The following is a 23,658-nucleotide window of genomic DNA, read 5'->3' as shown; positions in this document are numbered from 1 at the left end:
CCCCATCTCCCTCAATCCCTGTCCCTCCCTCCCTCTGGGTCTCTCCCCCATCTCCCTCAATCTCTGTCCATCCCTCCCTCTGGATCCCTCCCCCATCTCCCTCAGTCCCTGTCCCTCCCTCCCTTTGGTTCCCTCCCCCATCTCCCTCAATCCCTGTCCCTCCCTCCCTCTGGGTCCCTCCCCCATCTCCCTCAATCCCTGTCCCTCCCTCCCTCCCTCTGAGTCTCTCCCCCATCTCCCTCAATCCCTGTCCCTCCCTCCCTCTGGGACTCTCCCCCATCTCCCTCAATCCCTGTCACTCCCTCCCTCTGTGTCTCTCCCCATCTCCCTCAATCCCTGTCACTCCCTCCCTCTGGGTCTCTCCCCCATCTCCCTCAATCCTTGTCACTCCCTCCCTCTGTGTCTCTCCCCCATCTCCCTCAATCCCTGTCCCTCCCTCCCTTTGGTTCCCTCCCCCATCTCCCTCAATCCCTGTCACTCCCTCCCTCTGGGTCTCTCCCCCATCTCCCTCAATCCCTGTCACTCCCTCTCTCTGTGTCTCTCCCCCATCTCCCTCAATCCCCCTGTCCCTCCCTCCCTCTGATTCCCTCCCCCATCTCCCTCAATCCCTGTCCCTCCCTCCCTCTGTGTCTCTCCCCCATCTCCCTCAATCCCTGTCCCTCCCTCCCTCTGGGACTCTCCCCCATCTCCCTCAATCCCTGTCACTCCCTCCCTCTGTGTCTCTCCCCCATCTCCCTCAATCCCTGTCACTCCCTCCCTCTGGGTCTCTCCCCCATCTCCCTCAATCCCTGTCACTCCCTCTCTCTGTGTCTCTCCCCCATCTCCCTCAATCCCCCTGTCCCTCCCTCCCTCTGATTCCCTCCCCCATCTCCCTCAATCCCTGTCCCTCCCTCCCTCTGTGTCTCTCCCCCATCTCCCTCAATCCCTGTCCCTCCCTCCCTCTGGGTCCCTCCCCCATCTCCCACAATCCCTGTCCCTCCCTCCCTGTGGATCTCTCCCCCATCTCCCTCAATCCCTGTCCCTCCCTCCCTCCCTCTGGGTCTCTCCCCCATCTCCCTCAATCCCTGTCCCTCCCTCCCTCCCTCTGGGTCACTCCCCCATCTCCCTCAATCCCTGTCCCTCCCTCTTTGGGTCTCTCCCCCATCTCCCTCAATCCCTGTCCCTCCCTCCCTCTGGGTCTCTCCCCCATCTCCCTCAATCCCTGTCCCTCCCTCCCTCTGGGACTCTCCCCCATCTCCCTCAATCCCTGTCACTCCCTCCCTCTGGGTCCCTCCCCCATCTCCCTCAATCCCTGTCCCTCCCTCCCTCTGGGTCTCTCCCCCATCTCCCTCAATCCCTGTCCCTCCCTCCCTCTGGGTCCCTCCCCCATCTCCCTCAATCCCTGTCCCTCCCTCCCTCTGGGTCTCTCCCCCATCTCCCTCAATCCCTGTCCCTCCCTCCCTCTGGGTCTCTCCCCCATCTCCCTCAATCCCTGTCCCTCCCTCCCTCTGTGTCTCTCCCCCATCTCCCTCAATCCCTGTCTCTCCCTCCCTCCCTCCGGGTCTCTCCCCCATCTCCCTCAATCCTTGTCCCTCCCTCCCTCTGGTTCCCTCCCCCATCTCCCTCAATCCCTGTCCCTCCCTCTCTCTGGGTCTCTCCCCCATCTCCCTCAATCCCTGTCCCTCCCTCCCTCAGGGTCTCTCCCCCATCTCCCTCAATCCCTGTCCCTCCCTCCCTCTGGGTCCCTCCCCCATCTCCCTCAATCCCTGTCCCTCCCTCCCTCTGGGTCCCTCCCCCATCTCCCTCAATCCCTGTCCCTCCCTCCCTCTGGGTCTCTCCCCCATCTCCCTCAATCCCTGTCCCTCCCTCCCTCCGGGTCCCTCCCCCATCTCCCTCAATCCCTGTCCCTCCCTCCCTCTGGGTCTCTCCCCCATCTCCCTCAATCCCTGAACCTTCCCTCCCTCTGGGTCCCTCCCCCATCTCCCTCAATCACTGTCCCTCCCTCCCTCTGGGTCTCTCCCCCATCTCCCTCAATCCCTGTCCATCCCTCCCTCCCTCAGGGTCTCTCCCCCATCTCCCTCAATCCCTGTCCCTCCCTCCCTCTGTGTCTCTCCCCCATCTCCCTCAATCCCTGTCCCTCCCTCCCTCCGGGTCCCTCCCCCATCTCCCTCAATCCCTGTCCCTCCCTCCCTCTGGGACTCTCCCCCATCTCCCTCAATCCCTGTCCCTCCCTCCCTCTGGTTCCCTCCCCCATCTCCCTCAATCCCTGTCCCTCCCTCCCTCTGGGTCTCTCCCCCATCTCCCTCAATCCATGTCCCTCCCTCCCTCTGGGTCTCTCTCCCATCTCCCTCAATCCCTGTCCCTCCCTCCCTCTGGGTCTCTCCCCCACCTCCCTCAGTCCCTGTCCCTCCCTCTGGGTCTCTCCCCCACCTCCCTCAGTCCCTGTCCCTCCCTCTGGGTCTCTCCCCCATCTCCCTCACTCCCAGTCCCTCCCTCCCTCCCTCTGGGTCTCTCCCCCTCCTCCCTCAGTCCCTGTCCCTCCCTCTGGTTCCTGACCTTCCTGTCTCTCCTTCTGTTGTTTCTGGGAGGTGAAGTTTTCCCAGATGGATTTGTGGAACTTCATGGCTGCCCCAGTGAGATACTGGGATGGTTTGGAGTGTCCTGTGAATGGCCTTTGGCTGTGGTGGGGACCACGCGGTGGGCCGGGGAAAGGGAGAGCACTGATTTGTCTCCCTAACCCCTTCACCCCCCCCCACCCCCCCACCTGCTTTTTACTTGTTCCCTGGCCGTGCGACTGTCTCTCTGGGTATTGGAATTTTAATTAAGTTCTTGATGAAAGTTGTGTTCTCACTGAGTCTCTGTGTAGCAGACGCAACACCGGGCTCTGGGGTGGGGGCAGGAATAAACCTGTCTGGGTCAGGGAGAGACGTGGACTCTCCTCTGTGTCCCAGTGACTGACATAACCCACATAACCTGGGCGTTAGGATATCCTCAGGTCAGTCTGACCGACTCTGAGTGAGTGAGTGTGTCATGCAGTCAGCTAATGGCTCACACCCTCTCATCCGGGCAGTGTCCTGGTAAACCCCCTTCGGAACTCCCTCCACATCCTTCCTGTAACACAGCGCCCAGATCCCCACACGATACTCTGTGTGGGACTTCACCGATGCCTTCACCAAGCTGCGACATGGGATCCTGCCTGTTGTACTCGCTTCCCTCTGACCAATAAAGGTTCTGGATTAGTGTGGTGCTGGAAAAGCACAGCAGGTCAGACAGCACCCGAGGAGCAGGAAAACCGACCTTTCAGGCAAAAGTCCTTCATCAGGAATACTGTGCTGGGCTTTGCTTTTCCAGCACCAGACTCTGGACTCCAGTCTCCAATCACCAAATAAATCACCTTCATTAGCCATGACGAGCCCCACACCAAGCCATGAGCTCTCTCCCTCCCGGGAGCCCTGCTTTTCCAAATGCACATCATTCCTGGATTCCCGATGAAGGGCTTTTGCCTGATTTTCCTGCTCCTCGGATACTGCCTGACCTGCTGTGTTTTCCCAGCACCGCTCTGATCCAGAAGCTGTTTTCCAGCATCTGAAGTCCCTGCTTGTCCCCCTGACCGATAAATACAAGCATGTTATCCACCTTCTTTACTAATCGGTCAACTGGTGTGGCCACATTCTGGACACTGTAGACTTGGAGGCCAACATCCCTCTCTACATCAACACTGTTCAGGGTCCTGTCACTAACTGTGCACTTGTCCTTCACGTTTAATCTCCGAGCGTGCAGCACCTCACACTTATTCAGATTAAACTCCATCTGCCGTTCCTCTGCCCAGACTAGCGACTGATCGACATTCCACTGGATCCTTTATGAACCTTGCACATTATCAACAACTCCACTGACCTTTCTACCATCTGTCATCTCACTAACCCACCCAACTACGTTTGCATCCAAGTCATATATATTTTGCTTTCCACCACAGAACAGGCCCTTCAGCCCACGATGTTGTGCCGAGCACTGATCCTCATGTATGCACCCCCAAATGTCTGTGACCATATGCATGTCCAGGAGTCTCTTAAATGTCCCCAATGACCTTGCTTCCACAACTGCTGCTGGCAACGCATTCCATACCCTCACAACTCTCTGTGTAAAGAACCTGTCTCTGACATCCCCTCTATACTTTCCTCCAACCAGCTTAAAACTGTGACCCCTCGTGTTAGCCATTTCTGCCCTGGGAAATAGTCTCTGGCTATCGACTCTATCTATGCCTCTCATTATCTTGTAAACCTCAATTAAGTCCCCTCTTCTCCTCCTTTTCTCCAATGAAAAAAGTCTGAGCTCAGTCAACCTCTCCTTATAAGATAAGCCCTCTAGTCCAGGCAGCATCCTGGTAAACCTCCTCTGAACCCTCTCCAAAGCATTCCACATCTTTCCTATAATAGGGCGACCAGAACTGGACCCAGTATTCCAAGTGCGGTCTAACCAAAGTTTTATAGAGCTGCAACAAGATCTCACGACTCTTAAACTCAATGCCCCTGTTAATGAAAGCCAAAACACCATATGCTTTCTGAACAACCCTGTCCACTTGGGTGGTCATTTTAAGGGATCTATGTACCTACACCCCAAGATCCCTCTGTTCCTCTACACTGCCAAGAATCCTATCCTTAATCCTGTACTCAGCTTTCAAATTCGACCTTCCAAAATGCATCACCTCGCATTTATCCAGGTTGAACTCTATCTGCCACCTCTCAGCCCATCTCTGCATCCTGTCAATGTCCCGCTGCAGCCTACAACAGCCCTCTATACTGTCAACGACACCTCCAACCTTTGTGTCATCTGCAAACTTGCTGACCCATCCTTCAATCCCCTCATCCAAGTCATTAATAAAAATTACAAACAGTAGAGGCCCAAGGACAGAGCCCTGTGGAACACCACTCACCACAGACTTCCAGGCAGAGTACGTTCCTTCTACTACCACTCGCTGTCTTCTGTTGGCCAGCCAATTCTGTATCCAGTAATTACATATGGGTGTATATATCACAAACAGCAGGGAGACGTAGTCCAGATACCTGTGGAACACCACACCAGTCACAGACCTCCAGCCTTCCACCGTTCCCCTTCAATGGGTGAGCTAATCCCCAGAGAGCCCATCTATCCTAACCTTCAGGATGAGCCTCCCAGCCTATCCAGCCTCTCTCTCTCTCTCACCCCAACCCTCCAACCCTGGCCACATTCCTTGCATATCTTTTTCTGAACCCTTTCAAATGTTCCACCGTTCTCCTTCTGAGAGGTGAGAAATCACAGTTGCAGGCAACATTCCTTCTTGTCGTGAACTGTACGAAACTCCACGTGGAGAACATCCACTGCCCGACCCTCACCAATCACCTCCAGAAGACAATCAGTCACCTTTCTCATTCCTGATGAAACGCTTTAGCCCAAAACCTCGATTTGCCTGCCTCTCGGATGCTGCCAAACCTGCTGTACTTTTCCAGCACCGCACTCTGGACTCCAATCTCCAATCGCCGAATGAATCACCTTCGTCGGACATGACGAGCCCTCACACAAAAGCCGTGCGCTCGGTCCCGCATCGGGCCCGGCTTTTTCAAATGCCCATAATTCCTATCCTGAAGAGTCCTCTCCAACTGCGTCCAGCCACTGATGTGTGAGATTCAGTGGTCGATGGTTTTCCCTGGATGGTCCTCAGTTCACTGCTAGAATCAGAGGAGTTAGATTCGAGATATGTCAGTCCTGAAGGGATCAGGCCCAGGCTGAGGGAGGGCACACAGACGCCAAATCGAGTTTAATTCCCCGAATGAACCGCCCTCGGCTGGTCCTTGGCCAACTGAGCCCAAGTGACCAAGATCTCTCCGTTGTTTCAATCCACTGAGAGCACCAATCGCAGTGCCATCTGCAAACTGACTCCCCGTCACTCTGATATTCCCAACCTGTGTCCGGACTGTTGCAGGACTGTGGGATCGCACCCGTGCATTCTGCTGAGGTTGTGACGTGTCCAACCTGCGGGGACATGAGAAGGTGATCTTCGATGTTCAGGGGGAGCTGAGGACTGAGGCAATAACTCAGGTAAAATGGACCAGGAGCTGGGGTAAAATCTCCTGCATTTCGTCTGAGGCTGACCACAGCTGGTCGGAGGGTCAGTGCTGAGGGAGCGGGCACTGTCAGAGGGTCAGTGCTGAGGGAGTGGGCACTGTCAGAGGGTCAGTGCTGAGGGAGTGGGCACTGTCAGAGGGTCAGTGCTGAGGGAGTGGGCACTGTCAGAGGGTCAGTGCTGAGGGAGTGGGCACTGTCAGAGGGTCAGTGCTGAGGGAGTGGGCACTGTCAGAGGGTCAGTGCTGAGGGAGTGGGCACTGTCAGAGGGTCAGTGCTGAGGGAGTAGGCACTGTCAGAGGGTCAGTGCTGAGGGAGTGGGCACTGTCGGAGGGTCAGTGCTGAGGGAGTGGGCACTGTCGGAGGGTCAGTGCTGAGGGAGTGGGCCCTGTCGGAGGGTCAGTGCTGAGGGAGTGGGCACTGTCGGAGGGTCAGTGCTGAGGGAGTGGGCACTGTCGGAGGGTCAGTGCTGAGGGAGTGGGCACTGTCGGAGGGTCAATGCTGAGGGAGTGGGCACTGTCGGAGGGTCAGTGCTGAGGGAGTGGGCACTGTCGGAGGGTCAGTGCTGAGGGAGTGGGCCCTGTCAGAGGGTCAGCGCTGAGGGAGTGAGCACTGTCGGAGGGTCAGCGCTGAGGGAGTGAGCACTGTCGGAGGGTCAGTGCTGAGGGAGTGGGCACTGTCAGAGGGTCAGTGCTGAGGGAGTGGGCACTGTCGGAGGGTCAGTGCTGAGGGAGTGGACACTGTCGGAGGGTCAGTGCTGAGGGAGTGCCGCACTGTCGGAGGGTCAGTGCTGAGGGAGTGGGCACTGTCAGAGGGTCAGTGCTGAGGGAGTGGGCACTGTCGGAGGGTCAGTGCTGAGGGAGTGGGCACTGTGGGAGGGTCAGTGCTGAGGGAGTGGGCCCTGTCGGAGGGTCAGTGCTGAGGGAGTGGGGCACTGTCGGAGGGTCAGTGCTGAGGGAGTGGGCACTGTCAGAGGGTCAGTGCTGAGGGAGTGGGCACTGTCAGAGGGTCAGTGCTGAGGGAGGTGGGCACTGTCAGAGGGTCAGTGCTGAGGGAGTGGGCACTGTCAGAGGGTCAGTGCTGAGGGAGTGGGCACTGTCAGAGGGTCAGTGCTGAGGGAGTAGGCACTGTCAGAGGGTCAGTGCTGAGGGAGTGGGCACTGTCGGAGGGTCAGTGCTGAGGGAGTGGGCACTGTCGGAGGGTCAGTGCTGAGGGAGTGGGCACTGTCGGAGGGTCAGTGCTGAGGGAGTGGGCCCTGTCGGAGGGTCAGTGCTGAGGGAGGTGGGCACTGTCGGAGGGTCAGTGCTGAGGGAGTGGGCACTGTCGGAGGGTCAGTGCTGAGGGAGTGGGCACTGTCGGAGGGTCAGTGCTGAGGGAGTGGGCACTGTCGGAGGGTCAGTGCTGAGGGAGTGGGCACTGTCGGAGGGTCAGTGCTGAGGGAGTGGGCCCTGTCAGAGGGTCAGCGCTTGAGGGAAGTGAGCACTGTCGGAGGGTCAGTGCTGAGGGAGTGGGCACTGTCGGAGGGTCAGTGCTGAGGGAGTGTGGCACTGTCAGAGGGTCAGTGCTGAGGGAGTGGGGCACTGTCGGAGGGTCAGTGCTGAGGGAGTGCCGCACTGTCGGAGGGTCAGTGCTGAGGGAGTGGGCACTGTCAGAGGGTCAGTGCTGAGGGAGTGGGCACTGTCGGAGGGTCAGTGCTGAGGAGCGGGCACTGTCAGATGGTCAGTGCTGAGGGAGTGGGCACTGTCGGAGGGTCAGTGCTGAGGGAGTGGGCACGGTCGGAGGGTCAGTGCTGAGGGAGTGGGCCACGGTCGGAGGGTCAGTGCTGAGGGAGTGCCGCACTGTCGGGGGGTCAGTGCTGAGGGAGTGGGCACCTTCGGAGGGTCAGTGCTGAGGGAGTGGGCACTGTCGGAGGGTCAGTGCTGAGGGAGTGGGCACTGTCGGAGGGTCAATGCTGAGGGCGTGAGCACTGTCGGAGGGTCAGTGCTGAGGGAGTGGGCACTGTCAGAGGGTCAGTGCTGAGGGAGTGGGCACTGTCGGGAGGGTCAGTGCTGAGGGAGTGGCAACTGTCAGAGGGTCAGTGCTGAGGGAGTGGGCACTGTCGGAGGGTCAGTGCTGAGGGAGTGGGCACTGTGGGAGGGTCAGTGCTGAGGGAGTGGGCCCTGTCGGAGGGTCAGTGCTGAGGGAGTGGGCACTGTCGGAGGGTCAGTGCTGAGGGAGTGGGCACTGTCAGAGGGTCAGTGCTGAGGGAGTGGGCACTGTCAGAGGGTCAGTGCTGAGGGAGTGGGCACTGTCAGAGGGTCAGTGCTGAGGGAGTGGGCACTGTCAGAGGGTCAGTGCTGAGGGAGTGGGCACTGTCAGAGGGTCAGTGCTGAGGGAGTAGGCACTGTCAGAGGGTCAGTGCTGAGGGAGTGGGCACTGTCGGAGGGTCAGTGCTGAGGGAGTGGGCACTGTCGGAGGGTCAGTGCTGAGGGAGTGGGCACTGTCGGAGGGTCAGTGCTGAGGGGAGTGGGCCCTGTCGGAGGGTCAGTGCTGAGGGAGAGTGGGCACTGTCGGAGGGTCAGTGCTGAGGGAGTGGGCACTGTCGGAGGGTCAGTGCTGAGGGAGTGGGCACTGTCGGAGGGTCAGTGCTGAGGGAGTGGGCACTGTCGGAGGGTCAGTGCTGAGGGAGTGGGCACTGTCGGAGGGGTCAGTGCTGAGGGAGTGGGCCCTGTCAGAGGGTCAGCGCTGAGGGAGTGAGCACTGTCGGAGGGTCAGTGCTGAGGGAGTGGGCACTGTCGGAGGGTCAGTGCTGAGGGAGTGGGCACTGTCAGAGGGTCAGTGCTGAGGGAGTGGGCACTGTCGGAGGGTCAGTGCTGAGGGAGTGCCGCACTGTCGGAGGGTCAGTGCTGAGGGAGTGGGCACTGTCAGAGGGTCAGTGCTGAGGGAGTGGGCACTGTCGGAGGGTCAGTGCTGAGGGAGCGGGCACTGTCAGATGGTCAGTGCTGAGGGAGTGGGCACTGTCGGAGGGTCAGTGCTGAGGGAGTGGGCACGGTCGGAGGGTCAGTGCTGAGGGAGTGGGCACGGTCGGAGGGTCAGTGCTGAGGGAGTGCCGCACTGTCGGGGGGTCAGTGCTGAGGGAGTGGGCACCTTCGGAGGGTCAGTGCTGAGGGAGTGGGCACTGTCGGAGGGTCAGTGCTGAGGGAGTGGGCACTGTCGGAGGGTCAATGCTGAGGGCGTGAGCACTGTCGGAGGGTCAGTGCTGAGGGAGTGGGCACTGTCAGAGGGTCAGTGCTGAGGGAGTGGGCACTGTCGGAGGGTCAGTGCTGAGGGAGTGGCAACTGTCAGAGGGTCAGTGCTGAGGGAGTGGGCACTGTCGGGGGTCGGTACTGAGGGAGGGGGAACTGCCGGAGAGTCAGTGCTGAGGGAGTGGGCACTGTCGGAGGGTCAGTGCTGAGGGAGTGGGCACTGTCGGAGGGTCAGTGCTGAGGGAGCGGGCACTGTCAGAGGGTCAGGGCTGAGGGAGTGGGCACAGTCAGAGGGTCAGGTCTGAGGAGTGGGCACTGTTAGAGGGTCAGTGCTGAGGGAGTGGGCACTGTCAGAGGGTCAGTGCTGAGGGAGTGGGCACGGTCGGAGGGTCAGTGCTGAGGGAGTGGGCACGGTCGGAGGGTCAGTGCTGAGGGAGTGCCGCACTGTCGGGGGGTCAGTGCTGAGGGAGTGGGCACTGTCGGAGTGTCAGTGCTGAGGGAGTGGGCACTGTCGGAGGGTCAGTGCTGAAGGAGTGGGCACTGTCGGAGGGTCAGTGCTGAGGGAGTGGGCACTGTCGGAGGGTCAGTGCTGAGGGTTGTGAGCACTGTCGGAGGGTCAGTGCTGAGGGAGTGGGCACTGTCAGAGGGTCAGTGCTGAGGGAGTGGGCACTGTCAGAGGGTCAGTGCTGAGGGAGGGGACACTGTCAGAGGGTCAGTGCTGAGGGAGTGGGCACTGTCAGAGGGTCAGTGCTGAGGGAGTGGGCACTGTCGGGGGGTCGGTGCTGAGGGAGGGGGAACTGCCGGAGAGTCAGTGCTGAGGGAGTGGGCACTGTCGGAGGGTCAGTGCTGAGGGAGTGGGCACTGTCGGAGGGTCAGTGCTGAGGGAAGTGAGCACTGTCGGAGGGTCAGTGCTGAGGGAGTGGGCACTGTCAGAGGGTCAGTGCTGAGGGAGTGGGCACTGTCGGAGGGTCAGTGCTGAGGGAGTGGGCACTGTCGGAGGGTCAGTGCTGAGGGAGTGGGCACGGTCGGAGGGTCAGTGCTGAGGGAGTGGGCACTGTCGGAGGGTCAGTGCTGAGGGAGCGGGCACTGTCGGAGGGTCAGTGCTGAGGGAGTGAGCACTGTCGGAGGGTCAGTGCTGAGGGAGTGGGCACTGTCGGAGGGTCAGTGCTGAGGGAGTGGCAACTGTCAGAGGGTTAGTGCTGAGGGGAGTGGGCACTGTCGGAGGGTCAGTGCTGAGGGAGGGGACACTGTCAGAGGGTCAGTGCTGAGGGAGTGGGCACTGTTGGAGAGTCCAAGCTGAGGGGGTGGGCACTGTCGGAGGGTCAGTGCTGAGGGAGTGGGCACTGTCGGAGGGTCAGTGCTGATGGAGTGGGCACTGTCGGAGGGTCAGTGCTGAGGGAGTGGGCACTGTCGGAGGGTCAGTGCTGAGGGAGTGGGCACTGTCAGAGTGTCAGTGCTGAGGGAGGGCACACTGTCAGAGGGTCAGTGCTGAGGGAGTGGGCACTGTCGGAGGGTCAGTGCTGAGGGAGTGGGCACTGTTGGAGAGTCCAAGCTGAGGGGGTGGGCACTGTCGGAGGGTCAGTGCTGAGGGAGTGGGCACTGTCGGAGGGTCAGTGCTGAGGGAGTGGGCACTGTCGGAGGGTCAGTGCTGAGGGAGTGGGCACTGTCGGAGGGTCAGTGCTGAGGGAGTGGGCACTGTCAGAGTGTCAGTGCTGAGGGAGGGGACACTGTCAGAGGGTCAGTGCTGAGGGAGTGGGCACTGTCGGAGGGTCAGTGCTGAGGGATGGGCACTGTTGGAGAGTCCAAGCTGAGGGGGTGGGCACTGTCGGAGGGTCAGTGCTGAGGGAGTGGGCACTGTCGGAGGGTCAGTGCTGAGGGAGTGGGCACTGTCGGAGGGTCAGTGCTGAGGGAGTGAGCACTGTCGGAGGGTCAGTGCTGAGGGAGTGGGCACTGTCAGAGGGTCAGTGCTGAGGGAGTGGGCACTGTCAGAGGGTCAGTGCTGAGGGAGTGGGCACTGTCGGAGGGTCAGTGCTGAGGGAGGGGGAAACTGCCGGAGAGTCAGTGCTGAGGGAGTGGGCACTGTCATAGGGTCAGTGCTGAGGGAGTGGGCACTGTTGGAGAGTCCAAGCTGAGGGGGTGGGCACTGTGGGAGGGTCAGTGCTGAGGGAAGTGGGCACTGTCGGAGGGTCAGTGCTGAGGGAGTGGGCACTGTCGGAGGGTCAGTGCTGAGGGAGTGGGCACTGTCGGAGGGTCAGTGCTGAGGGAGTGGGTACTGTCGGTGGGTCAGTACTGAGGGAGTGGGCACTGTCGGAGGGTCAGTGCTGAGGGAGTGGGCACTGTCAGAGGGTCAGTGCTGAGGGAGTGGGCACTGTCGGAGGGTCAGTGCTGAGGGAGTGGCAACTGTCAGAGGGTCAGTGCTGAGGGAGTGGGCACTGTCGGAGGGTCAGTGCTGAGGGAGTGGGCACTGTCGGAGGGTCAATGCTGAGGGAGCGGGCACTGTCAGAGGGTCAGGTCTGAGGGAGTGGGCACAGTCAGAGGGTCAGGTCTGAGGAGTGGGCACTGTTAGAGGGTCAGTGCTGAGGGAGTGGGCACTGTCAGAGGGTCAGTGCTGAGGGAGTGGTCACTGTCGGGGGGTCAGTGCTGAGGGAGTGGGCACTGTCGGAGGGTCAGTGCTGAGGGAGTGGGCACTGTCAGAGGGTCAGTGCTGAGGGAGTGGGCACTGTCGGAGGGTCAGTGCTGAGGGAGTGGGCACGGTCGGAGGGTCAGTGCTGAGGGAGTGGGCACGGTCGGAGGGTCAGTGCTGAGGGAGTGGGCACTGTCGGAGGGTCAGTGCTGAGGGAGTGGGCACTGTCGGAGGGTCAGTGCTGAGGGTTGTGAGCACTGTCAGAGGGTCAGTGCTGAGGGAGTGGGCACTGTCGGAGGGTCAGTGCTGAGGGAGTGGCAACTGTCAGAGGGTCAGTGCTGAGGGGAGTGGGCACTGTCAGAGGGTCAGTGCTGAGGGAGGGGACACTGTCAGAGGGTCAGTGCTGAGGGAGTGGGCACTGTCAGAGGGTCAGTGCTGAGGGAGTGGGCACTGTCGGGGGGTCGGTGCTGAGGGAGGGGGAACTGCCGGAGAGTCAGTGCTGAGGGAGTGGGCACTGTCGGAGGGTCAGTGCTGAGGGAGTGGGCACTGTCAGAGGGTCAGTGCTGAGGGAGTGGGCACTGTCGGAGGGTCAGTACTGAGGGAGTGGGCACTGTCGGAGGGTCAGTGCTGAGGGAGTGGGCACTGTCGGAGGGTCAGTGCTGAGGGAGTGAGCACTGTCGGAGGGTCAGTGCTGAGGGAGTGGGCACTGTCAGAGGGTCAGTGCTGAGGGAGTGGGCACTGTCGGAGGGTCAGTGCTGAGGGAGTGGGCACTGTCGGAGTGTCAGTGCTGAGGGAGTGGGCACGGTCGGAGGGTCAGTGCTGAGGGAGTGGGCACTGTCGGAGGGTCAGTGCTGAGGGAGTGGGCACTGTCGGAGGGTCAGTGCTGAGGGAGTGGGCACTGTCGGAGGGTCAGTGCTGAGGGCGTGAGCACTGTCGGAGGGTCAGTGCTGAGGGAGTGGGCACTGTCGGAGGGTCAGTGCTGAGGGAGTGGCAACTGTCAGAGGGTTAGTGCTGAGGGAGTGGGCACTGTCGGAGGGTCAGTGCTGTGGGAGGGGACACTGTCAGAGGGTCAGTGCTGAGGGAGTGGGCACTGTTGGAGAGTCCAAGCTGAGGGGGTGGGCACTGTCGGAGGGTCAGTGCTGCGGGAGTGGGCACTGTCGGAGGGTCAGTGCTGAGGGAGTGGGCACTGTCACAGGGTCAGTGCTGAGGGAGTGGGCACTGTTGGAGAGTCCAAGCTGAGGGGTTGGGCACTGTCGGAGGGTCAGTGCTGAGGGAGTGGGCACTGTTGGAGAGTCCAAGCTGAGGGGGTGGGCACTGTCGGAGGGTCAGTGCTGAGGGAGTGGGCACTGTCGGAGGGTCAGTGCTGAGGGAGTGGGCACTGTCGGAGGGTCAGTGCTGAGGGAGTGGGCACTGTCGGAGGGTCAGTGCTGAGGGAGTGGGCACTGTCAGAGTGTCAGTGCTGAGGGAGGGCACACTGTCAGAGGGTCAGTGCTGAGGGAGTGGGCACTGTCGGAGGGTCAGTGCTGAGGGAGTGGGCACTGTTGGAGAGTCCAAGCTGAGGGGGGTGGGCACTGTCGGAGGGTCAGTGCTGAGGGAGTGGGCACTGTCGGAGGGTCAGTGGTGAGGGAGTGGGCACTGTCGGAGGGTCAGTGCTGAGGGAGTGGGCACTGTCAGAGTGTCAGTGCTGAGGGAGGGGACAGTGTCAGAGGGTCAGTGCTGAGGGAGTGGGCACTGTCGGAGGGTCAGTGCTGAGGGAGTGGGCACTGTCGGAGGGTCAGTGCTGAGGGAGTGGGGCACTGTCAGAGTGTCAGTGCTGAGGGAGTGGGCACTGTCGGAGGGTCAGTGCTGAGGGAGTGGGCACTGTCAGAGTGTCAGTGCTGAGGGAGTGGGCACTGTCGGAGGGTCAGTGCTGAGGGAGTGGGCACTGTCAGAGTGTCAGTGCTGAGGGAGGGGACAGTGTCAGAGGGTCAGTGCTGAGGGAGTGGGCACTGTCGGAGGGTCAGTGCTGAGGGAGTGGGCACTGTTGGAGAGTCCAAGCTGAGGGGGTGGGCACTGTCGGAGGGTCAGTGCTGAGGGAGTGGGCACTGTCGGAGGCTCAGTGCTGAGGGAGTGGGCACTGTCGGAGGGTCAGTGCTGAGGGAGTGAGCACTGTCGGAGGGTCAGTGCTGAGGGAGTGGGCACTGTCGGAGGGTCAGTACTGAGGGAGTGGGCCCTGTCGGAGGGTCAGTGCTGAGGGAGGGGAAACTGCCGGAGAGTCAGTGCTGAGGGAGTGTACACTGTCACAGGGTCAGTGCTGAGGGAGTGGGCACTGTTGGAGAGTCCAAGATGAGGGGGTGGGCACTGTGGGAGGGTCAGTGCTGAGGGAGTGGGCACTGTCGGAGGGTCAGTGCTGAGGGAGTGGGCACTGTCGGAGGGTCAGTGCTGAGGGAGTGGGCACTGTCGGAGGGTCAGTGCTGAGGGAGTGGGTACTGTCGGAGGGTCAGTACTGAGGTAGTGGGCACTGTCGGAGGGTCAGTGCTGAGGGAGTGGGCACGTCGGAGTGTCAGTGCTGAGGGAGTGGGCACTCTCGGAGGGTCAGTGCTGAGGGAGTGGGTACTGTCGGAGGGTCAGTACTGAGGTAGTGGGCACTGTCGGAGGGTCAGTGCTGAGGGAGTGGGCACTGTCTGAGGGTCAGTGCTGAGGGAGTGGGCACTGTTGGAGAGTCCAAGCTGAGGGGGTGGGCACTGTCGGAGGGTCAGTGCTGAGGGAGTGGGCACTGTCGGAGGGTCAGTGCTGAGGGAGGTGGGCACTGTCGGAGGGTCAGTGCTGAGGGAGTGAGCACTGTCGGAGGGTCAGTGCTGAGGGAGTGGGCACTGTCAGAGGGTCAGTGCTGAGGGAGTGGGCACTGTCAGAGGGTCAGTGCTGAGGGAGTGGGCACTGTCGGAGGGTCAGTGCTGAGGGAGGGGAAACTGCCGGAGGGTCAGTGCTGAGGGAGTGTACACTGTCACAGGGTCAGTGCTGAGGGAGTGGGCACTGTTGGAGAGTCCAAGCTGAGGGGGTGGGCACTGTGGGAGGGGTCAGTGCTGACGGAGTGGGCACTGTCGGAGGGTCAGTGCTGAGGGAGTGGGCACTGTCGGAGGGTCAGTGCTGAGGGAGTGGGCACTGTCGGAGGGTCAGTGCTGAGGGAGTGGGTACTGTCGGAGGGTCAGTACTGAGGGAGTGGGCACTGTCGGAGGGTCAGTGCTGAGGAGTGGGCACGGTCGGAGTGTCAGTGCTGAGGGAGTGGGCACTCTCGGAGGGTCAGTGCTGAGGGGGTGGGCACTGTCGGAGGGTCAGTGCTGAGGGAGTGGGCACTGTCAGAGGGTCAGTGCTGAGGGAGTGGGCACTGTCGGAGGGTCAGTGCTGAGGGAGGGGGCACTGTCGGAGGGTCAGTGCTGAGGGAGTGGTCACTGTCGGAGGGTCAGTGCTGAGGGAGTGGGGACTGTCAGAGGGTCAGTGCTGAGGGAGTGGGCACTGTCAGAGGGTCAGTGCTGAGGGAGTGGGCACTGTCGGAGGGTCAGTGCTGAGGGAGTGGGCACGGTCGGATGGTCAGTGCTGAGGGAGTGGGCACTGTCGGAGGGTCAGTACTGAGGGAGTGGGCCCTGTTGGAGGGTCACTGCTGAGGGAGTGGGCACTGTCAGAGAGTCCAAGCTGAGGGGGTGGGCACTGTCGGAACGTCAGTGCTGAGGGAGTACGTACTGTCGGAGGGTCAGTACTTAGGGAGGGGGTACTGTCAGAGGGTCAGTACTTAGGGAGGGGGTACTGTCAGAGGGTCATTGCTGAGAGAGTGGGCAATGTCGGAGGGTCAGTGCCGAGGGAGTGGGCACTGTCGGAGGGTCAGTGCTGAGGGAGTGGGCACTGTCGGAGGTGCAGTGCTGAGGGAGTGGGCACTGTCGGAGGGTCAGTGCTGAGGGAGAGGGCACTGTCGGAAGGTCAGTGCTGAGGGAGTGGGCACTGTCGGAGGGTCAGTGCTGAGGGAGTAGGCACTGTCAGAGAGTCATTGCTGAGAGAGTGGGCAATGTCGGAGGGTCAGTGCCGAGGGAGTGGGCACTGTCGGAGGGTCAGTGCTGAGGGAGTGGGCACTGTCAGAGGGTCAGTGCTGAGGGAGTGGGCACTGTCAGAGGGTCAGTGCTGAGGGAGTGGGCACTGTCGGAGGGTCTGTACTGAGGGAGGTGGGCACTGTCAGAGGGTCAGTACTTAGGGAGGGGGGTACTGTCGGAGGGTCAGTGCTGAGGGAGTGGGCACTGTCAGAGGGTCAGTGCTGAGGGAGTGGGCACTGTCAGAGGGTCAGTGCTGAGGGAGTGGGTACTGTCGGAGGGTCAGTACTGAGGGAGTGGGTACTGTCGGAGGGTCAGTACTGAGGGAGGGGGGCACTGTCGGAGCGTCAGTGCTGAAGGATGGGCACTGTCGGAGGGTCAGTGTTGAGGGAGTGGACACTGTCGGAGGGTCAGTGCTGAGGGAGTGGGCACTGTCGGAGGGTCAGTGCTGAGGGAGTGCTGTACTGTCCGGAGGGTCAGTACTGAGGGAGTGGGCACTGTCGGAGGGTCAGTGCTGAGGGAGGGGACACTGTCGGAGGGTCAGTGCTGAGGGAGTGGGCACTGTCAGAGAGTCAGTGCTGAGGGAGTGGGCACTGTCGGAGGGTCAGTGCTGAGGGAGTGGGCACTGTCGGAGGGTCAGTGCTGAGGGAGTGGGCACTGTCGGAGGGTCAGTGCTGTGGAGTGGGCACTGTCAGAGGGTCAGTGCTGAGGGAGTGGGCACTGTCGGAGGGTCAGTGCTGAGGGAGTGGGCACTGTCGGAGGCTCAATGCTGAGGGAGTAGGCACTGTCAGAGAGTCATTGCTGAGAGAGTGGGCAATGTCGGAGGGTCAGTGCCGAGGGAGTGGGCACTGTCGGAGGGTCAGTGCTGAGGGAGTGGGCACTGTCGGAGGTTCAGTGCTGAGGGAGTGGGCACTGTCGGAGGGTCAGTGCTGAGGGAGTGGGCACTGTCGGAGGGTCAGTGCTGAGGGAGTGGGCACTGTCGGAGGGTCAGTGCTGAGGGAGGGGGCACTGTTGGAGGGTCAGTGCTGAGGGAGTGGGCACTGTCGGAAGGTCAGTGCTGAGGGAGTGGGCGCTGTCAGAGGGTCAGTGCTGAGGGAGTGGGCACTGTCAGAGGGTCAGTGCTGAGGGAGTGGGCACTTTCACAGGGTCAGTGCTGAGGGAGTGCCGCACTGTCGGACAGTCAGTGCTGAGGGAGTGGGCACTGTCGGAGGGTCAGTGCTGAGGGAGTGGGCACTGTCGGAGGGTCAGTGCTGAGGGAGTGGGCACTGTCGGACAGTCAGTGCTGAGGGAGTGGGCACTGTTGGAGGGTCAGTGCTGAGGGAGTGGGCACTGTCGGAGGGTCAGTGTGGAGGGAGTGGGCACTGTCGGAGGGTCAGCGCTGAGGGAGTGGGCACTGTCGGAGGGTCAGTGCTGAGGGAGTGGGCACTGTCGGAGGGTCAGTGCTGAGGGAGTGCTCTGATCATTGCTGTAGTATGGTCGTTGTGTGGTTTCTGGCCTGTATTGTGTACCAGATTCTCATGTTGTAACTGGTCCGTGTTCCAGCTGAATGTTAACCAGTTTAAGCTGGTTAGCAGGTTACGTCTTCGTTATGATGAGGATAAGTACGTGGATGTCTGGAATGTGAACGATAACTTGAAGGAGTCAATGGTGGAGTGCTGCTGGGATATGTCAGCACAATTCCCAAACAGACACATCCAACAGTCCCCTAACCAGTGACAGATCCTGATGTAAATGTTCGGTAAATTGACCCCAATCACAGTGGGCAAGATACAGGAATCCATAATAACACCAGGGCTAAATATTACCAGGTCCCCTTTACATAGAGAGGGCAGTGTTACCGAAATCCCCTTTACAGGGAGAGGGCAGTCTATCCCAGATCCCCTTTACAGGGAGAGGGCAGTCTATCCCCATCCCCTTTACAGGGAGTGGGCAGTCTATCCCAGATCCCCTTTACAGGGAGTGGGCAGTCTATCCCCGATCCCCTTTACAGGGAGAGGGCAGTCTATCCCCGATCCCCTTCACAGGGAGAGGGCAGTCTATCCCAGATCCCCTTTACAGTGAGAGGGCAGTCTATCCCAGATCCCCTTTACAGGGAGAGGGCAGTCTATCCCCATCCCCTTTACAGGGAGAGGGCAGTCTATCCCCATCCCCTTTACTGGGAGAGGGCAGTCTATCCCAGATCCCCTTTACAGGGACAGGGCAGTCTATCCCCGATCCCCTTTACAGGGAGAGGGCAGTCTATCCCAGATCCCCTTTACAGGGAGAGGGCAGTCTATCCCCATCCCCTTTACAGGGAGAGGGCAGTCTATCCCAGATCCCCTTTACAGGGACAGGGCAGTCTATCCCCGATCCCCTTTACAGGGAGTGGGCAGTCTATCCCCGATCCCCTTTACAGGGAGAGGGCAGTCTATCCAGATCCCCTTTACAGGGACAGGGCAGTCTATCCCAGATCCCCTTTACAGGGAGAGGGCAGTCTATCCCCATCCCCTTTACAGGGAGAGGGCAGTCTATCCCCGATCCCCTTTACAGGGAGAGGGCAGTCTATCCCCGATCCCCTTTACAGGGAGTGGGCAGTCTATCCCCGATCCCCTTTACAGGGAGAGGGCAGTCTATCCCAGATCCCCTTTACAGGGACAGGGCAGTCTATCCCAGATCCCCTTTACAGGGAGAGGGCAGTCTATCCCCATCCCCTTTACAGGGAGAGGGCAGTCTATCCCCATCCCCTTTACAGGGAGAGGGCAGTCTATCCCCGATCCCCTTTACAGGGAGAGGGCAGTCTATCCCCGATCCCCTTTACAGGGAGAGGGCAGTCTATCCACATCCCCTTTACAGGGAGAGGGCAGTCTATCCCGATCCCCTTTACAGGGAGAGGGCAGTCTATCCCCGATCCCCTTTACAGGGTGTGGGCAGTCTATCCCCCAATCCCCTTTACACGGAGAGGGCAGTCTATCCCCGATCCCCTTTACAGGGAGTGGGCAGTCTATCCCCGATCCCCTTTACAGGGAGAGGGCAGTATATCCCAGATCCCCTTTCCAGGGAGTGGGCAGTCTATCCCCGATCGCCTTTACAGGGAGAGGGCAGTCTATCCCGGATCCCCTTTACAGGGAGAGGGCATTCTATCTCAGATCCCCTTTACTGGGAGTGGGCAGTCTATCCCCGATCCCCTTTACAGGGAGTGGGCAGTCTATCCCAGATCCCCTTTACAGGGAGTGGGCAGTCTATCCCCGATCCCCTTTACAGGGAGTGGGCAGTCTATCCAGATCCCCTTTACTGGGAGTGGGCAGTCTATCCCAGATCCCCTTTACAGGGAGTGGGCAGTCTATCCCCGATCCCCTTTGCAGGGAGAGGGCAGTCTATCCCAGATCCCCTTTACAGGGAGTGGGCAGTCTATCCCCAATCCCCTTTACAGGGAGTGGGCAAGTCTATCCCCGATCCCCTTTACAGGGAGTGGGCAGTCTATCCCGGATCCCCTTTACAGGGAGTGGGCCGTCTATCCCCGATCTCCTTTACAGGGAGTGGGCAGTTTATCCCGATCCCCTTTACAGGGAGAGGGCAGTTAATCCCGATCCCCTTTACAGGGGAGAGGGCAGTCTATCCCACATCCCCTTTACAGGGAGAGGGCAGTCTATCCCCGATCCCCTTTACAGGGAGAGGGCAGTCTATCCCCGATCCCCTTTACAGGGAGAGGGCAGTCTATCCCAGATCCCCTTTACAGGGAGAGGGCAGTCTATCCCTATCCCCTTTACAGGGAGTGTGCAGTCTATCCTCAATCCTCTTTACAGGGAGGTGGGCAGTGTATCCCAGATCCCCTTTACAGGGAGAGGGCAGTCTATCCCAGATCCCCTTTACAGGGAGAGGGCAGTCTATCCCCGATCCCCTTTACAGGGAGTGGGCAGTCTATCCCCGATCCCCTTTACAGGGAGAGGGCAGTCTATTCCCGATCCCCTTTAAAGGGATTGGGCAGTCTATCCCCGATCCCCTTTACAGGGAGAGGGCAGTCTATCCCCGATCCCCTTTACAAGGAGTGGGCAGTCTATCCCAGATCCGCTTTACAGGGATTGGGCAGTCTATCCCCGATCCCCTTTACAGGGAGTGGGCAGTCTATCCTCGATCCCCTTTACAGGGAGTGCGCAGTCAATCCCGGATCCCCTTTACAGGGAGTGGGCAGTCTATCCCCGATCCCCTTTACAGGGAGTGGGCAGTCTATCCTCGATCCCCTTTACAGGGAGTGTGCAGTCTATCCCGGATCCCCTTTACAGGGAGTGGGCAGTCTATCCCCGATCCCCTTTACAGGGAGTGGGCAGTCTATCCTCGATCCCCTTTACAGGGAGTGGGAAGTCTATCCCCGATCTCCTTTACAGGGAGTGGGCAGTCTATCCCAGATCCCCTTTACAGGGAGAGGGCAGTCTATCCCGCATCCCCTTACAGGGACAGGGCAGTCTATCCCAGATCCCCTTTACAGGGAGTGGGCCGTCTATCCCTGATCCCCTTTACAGGGAGTGGGCAGTCTATCCCAGGATCCCCTTTACAGGGAGTGGGCAGTCTATCCCAGATCCCCTTTCAGGGAGTGGGCAGTCAATCCCCGATCCCCTTTACAGGGAGAGGGCAGTCTATCCCCGATCCCCTTTACAGGGAGTGGGCAGTCTATCCCCGATCCCCTTTACAGGGAGTGGGCAGGCTATCCCCGATCCCCTTTACAGGGATAGGGCAGTCTATCCCCGATCCCCTTTACTGGGAGAGGGCAGTCTATCCCCGATCCCCTTTACAGGGAGAGGGCAGGTCTATCCCCGATCCCCTTTACTGGGAGAGGGCAGTCTCTCCCCGATCCCCTTTACAGGGAGAGGGCAGTCTATCCCCGATCCCCTTTACAGGGAGTGGGGCAGTCTATCCCAGATCCTCTTTACAGGGAGTGGGCAGTGTATCCCAGATCCCCTTTGCAGGGAGTGGGCAGTCTATCCCAGATCCCCTTTACAGGGAGTGGGCAGTCTATCCCCGATCCCCTTTACAGGGAGAGGGCAGTATATCCCAGAACCCCTTTACAGGGAGTGGGCAGTCTTTCCCGGATCCCCTTTACAGGGAGAGGGCAGGTCTATCCCAGATCCCCTTTACAGGGATTGGGCAGTCTATCCCCGATCCCCTTTACAGGGAGAGGGCAGTCTATCCCGGATCCCCTTTACAGGGAGTGGGCAGTCTTTCCCGGATCCCCTTTACAGGGAGAGGGCAGTCTATCCCAGATCCCCTTTACAGGCAGTGGGCAGTCTATCCCCGATCCCCTTTACAGGGAGAGGGCAGTCTATCCCCGATCCCCTTTACAGGGACAGGGCAGTCTATCCCCATCCCCTTTACAGGGAGTGGGCAGTCTATCCCCATCCCCTTTAAAGGGAGTGGGCAGTCTATCCCGATCCCCTTTCCAGGGAGAGGGCAGTCTATCCCCGATCCCCTTTACAGGGAGAGGGCAGTCTATCCCCGATCCCCTTTACAGGGAGTGGGTGGTCTATCCCCGATCCCCTTTACTGGGAGAGGGCAGTCTATCCCCAATCCCCTTTACAGGGAGTGGGCAGTCTATCCCAGATCCCCTTTACAGGGAGTGGGCAGTATATCCCCATCCCCTTTACAGGGAGAGGGCAGTCTATCCCCATCCCCTTTACAGGGAGAGGGCAGTCTATCCCCGATCCCCTTTACAGGGAGTGGGCAGTCTATCCCCGATCCCCTTTACACGGAGTGTGCAGTCTATCCCCAATCCCCTTTACAGGAGTGGGCAGTCTATCCCAGATCCCCTTTACAGGGAGTGGGCAGTATATCCCCATCCCCTTTACAGGGAGTGGGCAGTCTATCCCCGATCCCCTTTACAGGGAGAGGGCAGTCTATCCCAGATACCCTTTACAGGGAGTGTGCTGTCTATCCCAGATCCCCTTTACAGGGAGTGGGCAGTCTATCCCGGATCCCCTTTACAGGGAGAGGGCAGTCTATCCCGGATCCCCTTTACAGGAGAGGGCAGTCTATCCCAGATCCCCTTTACAGGGAGAAGGCAGTCTATCCCCGATCCCCTTTACAGGGAGAGGGCAGTCTATCCCAGATCCCCTTTACAGGGAGTAGGCAGTCTATCCCCGATCCCCTTTATAGGGAGTGGGCAGTCTATCCCCGATCCCCTTTACAGGGAGAAGGCAGTCTATCCCCGATCCCCTTTACAGGGAGAAGGCAGTCTATCCCCGATCCCCTTTACAGGGAGAGGGCAGTCTATCCCAGATCCCCTTTACAGGGAGAAGGCAGTCTATCCCCGATACCCTTTACAGGGAGAGGGCAGTCTATCCCAGATCCCCTTTACAGGGAGTAGGCAGTCTATCCCCGATCCCCTTTATAGGGAGTGGGCAGTCTATCCCCGATCCCCTTTACAGGGAGTAGGCAGTCTATCCCCGATCCCCTTTACAGGGATTTCTTTTCCAGACTGATGCCTTCTCAGGATCCTGAATTCCTGATGTTTGGTTGACTGCATGGTCACGTGGATTTGGAATCCAGAACATGTCCTCTATCCCTGTCCCGTATCCATGTCCCCTATCCCTGACCCCTATCCCTGTCTCCTATCCCTGTCCCCATCCCTGTCCCCTATCCCTGAACCCTATCCCTGTCCCCTATCCCTGTCCCCCTCTCCCTGTCCCCTATCCCTGTTCCCTATCCCTCTCCCCTATCCCTGTCCCCTTTCCCAGTCTCCTATTCCTGTCTCCTATCCCTGACCCCAATTCCTGTTGCCTATCCCTGTCCCCTATCCCTGTCCCCTATCCCTGACCCCTATCCCTGACCCCTATCCCTGTCCCCTATCCCTGTCCCCTATCCCTGACCACTATCCCTGTCGCCTATCCCTGACCCCTATCCCTGTCCCCTATCCCTGTCCCATATCCCTGTCCCCTATCCCTGTCCCCTATCCCTGACCCCTATCCCTGTCCCCTATCCCTGTCCCCTATCCCTGTCCCCTATCCCTGTCCCCTATCCCTGACCCCTATCCCTGTCTCCTATCCCTGTCCCCTATCCCTGACCCCTATCGATGTCCCCTATCCCTGTCACCTATCCCTGTCCCCTATCCCTGTCCCCTATCCCTGTCTCCTATCCCTGTCCCCTATCCCTGACCCCTATCCCTGTCCCCTATCCCTGTCCCCTATCCCTGTCCCCTATCCCTGTCCCCTATCCCTGACCCCTATCCCTGACCCCTATCCCTGTCCCCTATCCTGACCCCTATCCCTGTCCCCTATCCCTGTCCCCTATCCCTGTCCCGTATCCCTGTCCCCTATCCCTGTCCCCTATCCCTGTCCCCTATCCCTGTCCCCTATCCCTGTCTCCTATCCCTGACTCCTATCCCTGTCCCCTATCCCTGACCCCTATCCCTGACCCTATCCCCGACCCCTATCCCTGACCCCTATCCCTGTCCCGTATCCCTGTCTCCTATCCCTGACTCCTATCCCTGACCCATATCCCTGTCCCCTATCCCTGTCCCTATCCCTGACCCCTATCCCTGACCCCTATCCCTGTCCCCTATCCTGACCCCTATCCCTGTCCCCTATCCCTGTCCCCTCTCGCTGACCCCTATCCCTGACCCCTATCCCTGTCCCCTCTCCCTGACCCCTATCCCTGACCCCTATCCCTGACCCCTATCCCTGACCCCTATCCCTGTCCCCTATCCCTGACC

General features: G+C 60.0%; 1 long non-coding RNA gene across 1 annotated transcript in view; it reads left to right on the top strand.

The window, feature by feature from the left end:
- LOC140459032 (uncharacterized) overlaps positions 1 to 17,633 on the top strand; it is a 43,345-nt gene extending 25,712 nt beyond the window's left edge. The window contains exons 3-4 of the long non-coding RNA XR_011953828.1: positions 5,939 to 6,054; positions 17,523 to 17,633. This is a non-coding gene — a long non-coding RNA (uncharacterized lncRNA). The remainder of the gene's footprint in view (positions 1 to 5,938; positions 6,055 to 17,522) is intronic.
- The last annotated feature ends 6,025 nt before the right edge of the window (positions 17,634 to 23,658 follow it).

The sequence above is a fragment of the Chiloscyllium punctatum genome, chromosome 34 (assembly GCF_047496795.1).
Source record: "Chiloscyllium punctatum isolate Juve2018m chromosome 34, sChiPun1.3, whole genome shotgun sequence".
NCBI lineage: Eukaryota > Metazoa > Chordata > Chondrichthyes > Orectolobiformes > Hemiscylliidae > Chiloscyllium > Chiloscyllium punctatum.
Note: the sequence above shows the minus strand (reverse complement) of the source record. Positions and strands in the feature narration are given on the sequence as shown.